We start from the raw sequence: 10,560 nt of genomic DNA, 5'->3' as shown, positions 1-10,560 counted from the left end.
TTCCTAAAGTTTACATTAAAGTCTGAGACCGGTCCTATAGTACTCATTTTAAATATAATAAATAAACCAAACAAATGTAAAATTCCGCTATAAAAAATAAATAAAATTTATGTTTTTCATTAAATCAAAAATTAAACAGTTTTCAATACATTTAAATGACATTACATATATATTTAATAAATATACTTGATTTAAAATCAGTGTTATATCAAGTTAATATACAAATATAAAATAAAATAAAATTTAAAAAGACAAACTTTTCAATGCAATGTGTTTATTCAGTATGGAATAGGATAAATACATAAATTTAATTATGATAAGTGTTTTAGTTATAAAAAAGAATTTTTGAACCATTCTAAGAATAATATTAATTGAAACCGGCATAGCCCCTAAAGTTGTGTAGTTGTTTATTCACCATAAACACCTGTAATTGGTATATTATTGTGCTAAAAAAAAACTGATAACTGGAGATGAGTGATACAAAATATAATATCGGAGGTGGGATGACAATTTTATTCCCTGCCGTTTAATGGGCCCAGTTGGGCCGCGTTAAACCTGATTTAAACGCAGTCGGCCGCCGCATTGAACAAAACCACAAACTACACTTTAATTCTGGCGTGAATGATTGCGACAGGAACCAGGCATAACTAATTGATAATTATGTTTGTTTTTAGTCATTATTTATTTAGTAGTCTGCCGAATAAGATTGTTGAGTCAATCATGTCAGTACCTAATGGATAGTATGGTGAATTAGGAATCATTTTAAAAACCGGTGTACCGAAAAATCGAATTAACAAAGGCATGTTTTGCGGCATTGTTATAAGATTATAATATTTTTTCAGGCGATGATATTAAAATATAAATCATTACACTTCTTAAAGTGTAATATTTGAAACTATTATAGGTATAATAAAGCATATTTAGCAATGAATATTATTCTCGTCCAATAACGTGATCAAATAACCAATCAAAAGCAGGAATACTATTTAAAAACATCATAATTTTATCAAATTCAATTTAATTACATCACTTTATGTTGATAAATTAATTAAACTAATAATTGAAAAGGAAAAACAATATTCTACAAATAATTAATTGAATTAATAATTCTTAAATTGAAAATATGAGCAGACTTATAGACTATGGTCCCTAATTTATTTTAATTATAGTTCAGATTAATTACTTTTCAATCACAGAAATAGCTAAACCAGATAATACAAATAATTACATATCTATTTATAGAAATAGTTTAACAGAATTTTTATCAGCTTCAGATATAATTTTTTTCTATTGTTAATACTCTTTACAAATTATTCATTCAACAGTAAATACTTCCTATTTATCATCAATAAGTACTTAACTTTAGAATCAATTATACCTTTTATTAATAATGTCTAGTCGGATTATTACAAAATCATTTATCTAGAGAATTAATGACTTTATTATTATTTCAAAAATACTCAAAATAATCAAATTTACTATTTCATATTTTTATTGCATCACTACAAATATCAATTGACTTTAATTCATTTACTAAGAATAAAAAATATTTACAAGATTTATTATTTAATTTTTTTTATAACTCAACAGTTGAAGAGGATTATATGACTTTTATGAATGATTGCTAATAATTATCACATAAATAATTAGTTAACTAACAGCCTATATTTTTTAATAATTCCAATATCTATTGAAGATAATTGGTTTTAGTTGAAATAGTTAATATATTATTCATACCTAACAATCTATATTTTGTTTGATAGATTTAAATAATAATTTCACAGTCTTTTATAATATGTATCTATACATATAAATTAAGAATTTCTATATTATATTTTATCCAATCAGTGAGCGCATTTATTGATGCTAAAATTCAAAACAATGTTAAATTGTGGAAAAGTTGGAACTGTTTATTCAATAACATTACTCAATATTAATAACAATCTTAATTTTAACAGAATCATTGGCTTCATAAATTACATACTTTAAATAAAGTGATAACTATAGGGCAATTCATTTTAATATGTTGTATAATTACCAAAGATATCTAGTATTAATTTTTGTAGATAAGCTACGTAACTTAAAGAAGCCGTTATAATTTGGTATTAATAACATCGGTTAAATAATTCTATTTATCTTATTGTTTCATAAACCAACCCGGCTGTCGGTCACCTTAATCAAAGCTAATGCTAGTAATAACTTTAAACATAATTAGATAAAGATAAAAAAATTAATTTTTGATTGATGCCGTTAAATATTTGTTTATTGATTCACAATTTGAGAAGAAACATATCTTGTTTAGCATGTTTTTCATACCTAAAATAGTATTAGTGAGATGTATTACTTTACAAAGGGCATGTATATTCCTATCTCATGATCAAATATTAATTTTATGGAAATGTTATTCGAATGCTAATGAATCGCATTTAAAACATTTTTAAGCTTCTAAGTGGCAATGTATACAAACATATATAACTGAAAATACTCAACACCATAAGATGTTGTAATAAATTAATTAATATTACATTTGGAAATACTATATACTTGAATATTATACGAAAACATAAAAACTATGATTAAACTAAAATTTTATTATAACTAAAAGTAAATGAAGAACAAACGGTCATTCACGGCATGTTTTATTTTACTTTAAATAATTAGAAAGAAATATTAGTTTTATAAATATTTTTATATAACAATATTTATTTAATATTTGAATGGTAATTATATGCTTATCAAATGCAACAATTATTAAAAATATCATAACGGATTCATAAAATAAAATAAAAAAATATTCTTTTTCAATTTTTTATTTATAATAACTAAACAATGATCATAATTAATTATTTTCTAATGCGATACTTAGACATGATTTTTATTCGATGGAGACTTGAGTTAAATGAAAACAGGTTTATTCAAAATATTACATACCTACACAACTCAATTTAAAATAACAGAAAAAAAAACATATTTATAACTTAAAATAAAATAAAAATTTAAATGAAAATAAATTTAGTGCTTAAAATATAACAATACCAAATTGGGAAGTTAGGTAACCCATTAAATGAAAAATATCAAAACAAACCAAATCAATAACTAAAAAACATCTATTCATGCTTCAGATGCAGCTAGTAATTAAATATTAAAAGTATACAGGCCAGGTCTACCGACATAGATTTTTATGACCAAATAAAAATATTTATTGACCTGTTTCAGGTGTCAAAATTTTTTTTTTATTTCCGTCTCTTGTAATTTCATAAATGCCAAAACATTTACTGTCCTTTTTGCACCTTTACGGTTTAACCAATATCTTTTTATTATTCAATTAAAACTTCCAACTCAAAATATTTTAAGTAGAATATTAAATACGTAATATTCCCCCCTTTTTTACAGCAAATATAAATAAATTAAATGATAAATGATATTTTTAAAGTTATAGTTATTAATTCAAAATAAGATCATCTTTTTCCATATCTATCTGATATTTTTATTCAATATTAATATACTCCTGTTAAAAGGATATTGATAAATATTTCAACAAAGTAATTATAAAAACATCACCGTAACAGTAGATTACAAACAACCAAGTGTAGTATGATGACTGATGTCTTATACGAAGCTACACGGTCCTACTGATGTGTTGATAAAACACACTTGCCTAACACCTTACCCATTATTAACTGTCTAATGAAATCTCCTCTATAGTTGCACGATAAAACGTGCCAACCAATCGAGAAAAAAATTAAATAAATATACAAAATAAAAACATTTAATGCTTAAGAGGTATAAATTTAATTTTATGTCAGTTTTTGTTAACTAAAAATATAAAAGATATTTATTATTTACAATATCCTTCCTTGCCTGAAGATTCCTCGATAATTATAGACGAATAAATTTGTAGTCAATTACAATGTTTTACAATACCACCAATATCAACGCGGATTTTCTATTATTTTGCATTTATAAGAATATAATATTATTATAAAAATATAAATAAATAACATAACTAAGTTCTATAAAATAATCTAGGAACAAACATTGACACAAATTTAATTGTACCTTGCTTACTTAATAGATATAAATAAACTTAACTACAAATAAATATTTGTACTTTCCCTGAAACGGCTAATTATTAGTTATGTAAAATACAATTTCTTGTTGTCATAAACAGTCTATCTTTATCAATAACCCACTTGTAGATATATACAAATAGTTTATTAACAATTTATCACCATTTCTTGAAGATTTTAATGCTTTAGAATTAATTTTTATAGATAAAATATTATTAAAATCAATAATAATGCAGACCTAATATTTATATAAATATCATATTACTGTAAGAATATAAATAAGTGATTTAACTAATTTTTAAAATATAGTCCAGGTGATGAATGGGTGAAGGAACTATTCGAAATTTTAACAAAATAGAAATTTTTAGTTGGAAGTATATATTAAATACTTATTTCAATACGACATTGTTTAATTTCTCTAATACTTAAATTGTGGTAGTTTTAAAAAATTAAAAATTGAGTTTTTCAGGCTAACATGGGAATAAAAAAATCATTAAATTCAATTTTTTTCTGATTCATGTGTGTTTGACACCTTTATTACCTAATGTCTTCTGTTACTGGAATATTTATTATTTGGTCTACATATTAAAAACAAATATGTTAAACAGTAACGCATTCCATGTTAAATAGTATTGACTCATGGAGCAGTATATGACAATATCTAAATTGTATTTTATATGGGATATATAAAATTTAGTTCATTTAGACTAAGAGTTGCAATAAAATTTATTATGATTCCTAATTTTGCTTCCGTTAAACGAAATAGAAGGTGAAACGCACTTCAACAACCACTTGAAACGAAGAGGATAAAGAACTGGATCAGTTCATATCGGGATGGATTAGATCCTTTTAACGTCTAATCTAACTCACAAAGGAGAACACCTTCGCACAATGAAAAGGAGTCCACAAGGAATTATCAACAAAGTTGATAAAGAAAGTGTGACAGAAGACCCATCAGCGGCACCGTTGTGAGTGCGAGGCTGATACACGGGCGACTAGAGAGTGCGGGATAGATAAAGTGGAAGAAAGCATAATCCATTGTTGGATACAGTATGGAATGGTTATGGATAATGGGGTTTCTTCTCACACAAACAAGAATTGCCTGTAAGTTAGCATTGGAAGATGAAAATCTATAGTAGTTGCAATTTAACATTAGTCAACCCACACCATATACTTAAATTCTAATAACTTCAATGCATCTCAAGACAATCCAAAGTTTGATCCGCAATACTTATTTGAAATTAGAAAACATTCATACACCTTAAAACATGTGATATACTAATGGATGGAGTAGGAAAATTTTTTATAGAAAATTATAACAAACAGAAAAACGGAAGATGATTTTATCATACAAAACAAAGAGGCCGAAACTAATTCTATATAACACACAAACTGATACTTTATTAAACCAGCTTAAAAAAATATGTATGAGTAAAGAAAATGTAACAGTATAATTAGTAGCATGTTGCATGAAGTTGAACATGCATAGGGGTCTGAAAACACTATCAAAAGCTATATATATGGATTATTAATATGCATATGTAACAGGTTAATATTAAAATTATTAATTATTTAACAATAAACAACAAATTTGGTTGGAGTTTTGTAGCGAACAAAGTGAAAACCTCAATAAATCAAGAAGCAACATGATCCTAAATATGTTATATTTATATTTTATGACAAAACTAATTTACGATTCCGGTGTACAATTAATGAATTTTTCCAGAAAAAGACAAAGTGGATTTTGTTCCAGTGTTCTTTTTATTATGTAAAAATGACTATTTATTATTGTTACATTAATAACTAGTATTTTATTAATTAAAAGAATAATTCAAATAGTATGAATTGTAATCCACCTAACGCATTGTACCCAAATACTTTCCGAATACAGATATTGTGACTGTTTTAAAGCAAATCAATCGCTTTAATATTAGATATTAATTGTTTTGTTTTTTTTAAACAGATGTCAGATTCTATTAATTTTTTATTTGTTGTCCTGTCCCAACTTATCTCTACTGCAAAATATTCTATTGAAGTGAAAAAAATAGAAGTAAATGGAAAATTTAATGGATATACGTCAATGCAGCACCAATGCACCGTTGATTATTTCCACACTTTCATTTCCTTATAAATATTTATAACATTAGTTTAGTAGAGAGCACATCATTAAAGTCTAAATTAAATAACATTGTTGTAAAGACAATTCAGAAATTAGAACTATGATTCTTATGTGCTAAATTAGTATCCAGTTCAGAACTTTTTATTATGTAAATCGCTAAGAAATAAAACTACTGATTCCATACATCAGTTAATTAATACATCCAAAATCCTTGAAATCGAAATACTTGGTAAATAAATAGCGTCATCAGTCAACACGTCATTCAACGGACCTTTCTTAAAATCCTGGTAAAATATACCAATAAAAACAATTACATTACGCTGGTTACACCACTGTTTAAAAAGGGAAGTTCAGATCGGAAATACTATTATTACATCACCTTCGATGAAAAAAAGGTGAATGTGAGCAGAAAAAAAATGTATACTCTCGCATCAAAAGTATGTTAATTTTACTCCACAGTGACTTCTTCAATAATTATTTCATTGATCCCCTAAACTATCTATGTATAACTGAACTTCTTCCTGTTAGCAGATATTGATAAATAGTATATACTATATAAAATAATGATAAAAAGTATAAAATGAAATATCAATTAGTAAAGAATATTGCTAAAGAGAGAGAGGAGATAATATTGTTAAATAAGTTACGATTTTTTAATTTAATTTTAAGCGAGATATTTTTCCAAACCAAAAGATTTAAGTTTGCGCCATGAAAATTGGAATGAGTATCTTTTATAATAGATCCGTTTGAAATGGAGACATTTTTTGTTGACAATATGCTAAAGGAATAGCATCACATTAATTATATTGATAACCCATATGAAAATTTGATGCTTAACAATGGACATCTGTGACCACAGTAAATCAAGTATTGTAGTATATATTTCCAGCTTAATGCCAACATGCAATGATTATAATTTAAAGAGTTATATTACATTCGTAAATATCATTTCTTCAACCACAAATGGAAAGATAAGAATTGCAGGAGGCACTGACTCTAAAAACGTAATTTTCGAAAGTAGTTCTATCTCGAAATCGATGAAAATAGCAATATCTAAATTATTAAACGTTTGTAGAAATAAAATAGATCAGAAGGAATAATAAAAACAAAACTGTTGGACTTTTAACAGAATAAAAAGTGTTTTGTTAATTTAAATGCAGAATTAATACAAAATAAAATCCAACTACAAATATTCCCACGGGATAAAGCATGAAAATAATTTAATCTTAAATTAGTTATAAAGTAAGGTTAAGAAAAATTCATTATGTTTTTAGTAGATTAGTTTTGAAAAAAAATATTAATTAATATTTGACCCTTCATTCATACACTTTAATTAAACATTTTATATGCTGAAAATAAAAACTTTTTATTTTAGAAGTAAATTAAGTAATTAAAAAATTAATTTAATTATAAATTAAAATTTTTAGTTTCAATTCGAAAAAAAAATTTCAATTTAGTGTACTAAGCCTTACATTTAATCTCAAATGACTTACAGTTGCCATCTGTTAAAAGAAGATTAAATGGTTTCTGTCTTTCGGAAATTGTTTTTTCTTAAGAAGGTGCAATTATAAACTTTTTTGTATTCTTTAACACTTTCCCATGCCTCTAATATTGAAATAAGGTTAATGGTAAGAACCCAAATTAAAAATTGTCTGAAATATTTATTTTCATTTTAGTATTATAGTTCATTATTGTTTTTTATAAATATTTAATTAAAATTTCTATTAAAAAAGTAAAATTTATTGTTTTGTAAAATTTTAAAATTATTTGTCTACCTTTTACCGCCTACTTTATTGACTGTTGTGCCGAAACTTTTCGTATCAACATTATCATTTCCTTTCTTGAGTTTAAATTGTATAAATACTTATGTATCCACTCATATGAATCATGTCGATGAATTTTAAAATCTAATACTATTAAAACATATTTTTTTTTTTACCTTATTAATTACTTCGAGAAATTTCAGTTTTTAAGGGTTTTTAGCCAAAGAGTTCCCAAAATTAATTAATATTTTAAGAAAAAAGACATGAACTCGCAAAACTGGATTCCACATAAAAGCATTCTTCACTTCGTTATAACAACTATTAAAAGAGAAAAATAAAATAAAAAGAAAAAAAGAACAGCAGACATGCAAATTAATTAAATTAATAACACCATGTGTATAGGGTATAATTTTTGAAGGATACAACCGGTTCCAAAATACACCAAACCAGTAAATTGTTTTCCTCACCTCTTCCAAAATTAAAATCATAATGATAGAATTTGAAATAAATTAATCTCAAGTACATTGAGTAATCAGAAGCTATTATCGGTTGGCCCAGATGCTCCTTGATCTGGCATAAAAGTTTATTATTGAAGATGATAATAACAGTAATAAATGGATCACAATCTCCGAATATGATTCAAAATTCAAGAGCAAATATCAAAGGAATAAAATGAATTTGTTTCTGATGAAACCTTATTATAGCTTGTAAATTTATTGCATAGTATTATTTCCTTTGTCATAATATATATGACCCAGTCAATAATAAATTGAGCAGGTATAATCTGAATATTTTTCTACAATAATCTTCAAAACCACTGAAACCTGCGAACATTAAATCTAATGAAATTCTTTATATATGCAATAGAACGATTTTACGAATTAAATTTAAAATTTTGGCGCATAGCTCGAAAAGTATACATTTTTATGCATATTATATATGAGACAACATAAGGAGTAAGATTATTTAAAAAAAAAAATTCTTAAATCGAACCAGTAAAAAGATAGTTATGAAGAATAATATATATTATTTCCGCATTACTCAAAAAATATAAATTTTACAGAAACATTTTTTTTTTTTTTATACCTGAAGCGATAACTGTACGTTTAAATATTAAAAATGTAATTTAAGTTAAAAGTTAAATTCTTATCTATAGTGTTATAACAGATTGATGAGTATTTGAAACTGTTATGTGAAATTATAGGTAAAATAATCAAAATTCCACATTACTACCACCGCTAGACAGCTGAACATCTGCTCTCTGAATTATAGTATACGTATCCTCAGAACTATATTCAAATCCTATGTTATTATAACTATTGGATTGCTCAATGTTTGCCCTTCCAACCTAAATCAAGGTTTTAGACTTTATGGTCTTTGAAGGAAGAAATAGTAGCTTCAAATATAGAAACACATTTCAAACATTTTATTTAATATTTCCAGATATGATTTGTGACATTTCGTGTAGTTTATAGAGTCCTTAACGACTTCAACGTTTTGTGGAGATTGGTTGAGCAGTGTTGATGTTATTGCTATTTTTATAATTTAAAAAAAAAATCACAAAAATGGGTTCCTTGAAGAGCAAAAAACGGATTTCAACTTTGTTTCTCCTCAAAAAAATATTTCATCCCACATGAAGTTAGTTGGTCCAATTGTTTCAATAATACTCATATTATTTTGAATTTCTCGTTTATTCTGGAGGCGCAACAGTAAAACGAATATAACAACTCAAAATCACAGGCCAAATTCCAGGATTACGGACAAATTAAAAAATTCATGATATTATGATGAAAGATTACTCGTTGCTAGTTATGAAACAGAAAAAAGAGGGGATTTGTTAGTATATATGACTAATGGAACTACTAAAGAAACATTGTATAATCAAATATGTAGAATTGAACTTAAAACTGGATAAATTAATTACTATTATATTCACTTTTATGTTTAAAATAGTAATTTAGAGTGCTACTAATGGGTAGTTTCTCTACACGCCTGTAACACTCCAATTTAACTGCAATAAAATTTACTAAGTACAGTTTTTACAGTATTTACTTAATGTACATTTGTAAATAGCTATAAATAAATAAATAACGAAAAGTAATTACATTTATAATCTTAAATACTTTCTTGAGACTGATTAATGTTGTTTAAATAAATAATTTAAATTTTATCCATTATAGTCTCAAAACCTTTTATTTTCTTTACAAGTCCGACGTTTCGGCCAATTTGGCCATCCTCAGGGACAATCTTATTCAATTTTTGAATTAAATAATTTAAAAACACAACTTCATGCAGGCTATTCTGTCCAGGTCAATTCAATAATTTCTAATTAGTCAATTTTCACATTAAACCAAAAATTAAAATTCTTTATCACAATCACTTATTTGTTACAATTTATCACAACAATTGTTCTGATAGCTTGCATGAAGTTGTGTTGTGTGTGTGGTGAGATTATGATGGATAAAATTTAAATTATTTATTTAAACAATAGTAATTACAATTTATGTAAACAAAGAAATAACAACGTGTGTGTGAATGTTTAACTTTAGTTTAATACAATAATTGGTAACAAACTTTGCATGTTATGCATATGTTCATTTAATCTACA

The 10,560-nt window shown here is 25.3% G+C and overlaps 1 protein-coding gene across 1 annotated transcript in view; it reads left to right on the top strand.

Moving 5' to 3' along the window:
• The window catches only part of LOC106686997 (homeobox protein unc-4), a 137,885-nt gene that overhangs the window by 738 nt on the left and 126,587 nt on the right, over window positions 1–10,560 (top strand). The window lies entirely within an intron of this gene.

This window comes from Halyomorpha halys, unplaced genomic scaffold (assembly GCF_000696795.3).
Source record: "Halyomorpha halys isolate HHAL.00 unplaced genomic scaffold, Hhal_1.1 Scaffold37.1, whole genome shotgun sequence".
Lineage (NCBI taxonomy): Eukaryota > Metazoa > Arthropoda > Insecta > Hemiptera > Pentatomidae > Halyomorpha > Halyomorpha halys.
Note: the sequence above shows the minus strand (reverse complement) of the source record. Positions and strands in the feature narration are given on the sequence as shown.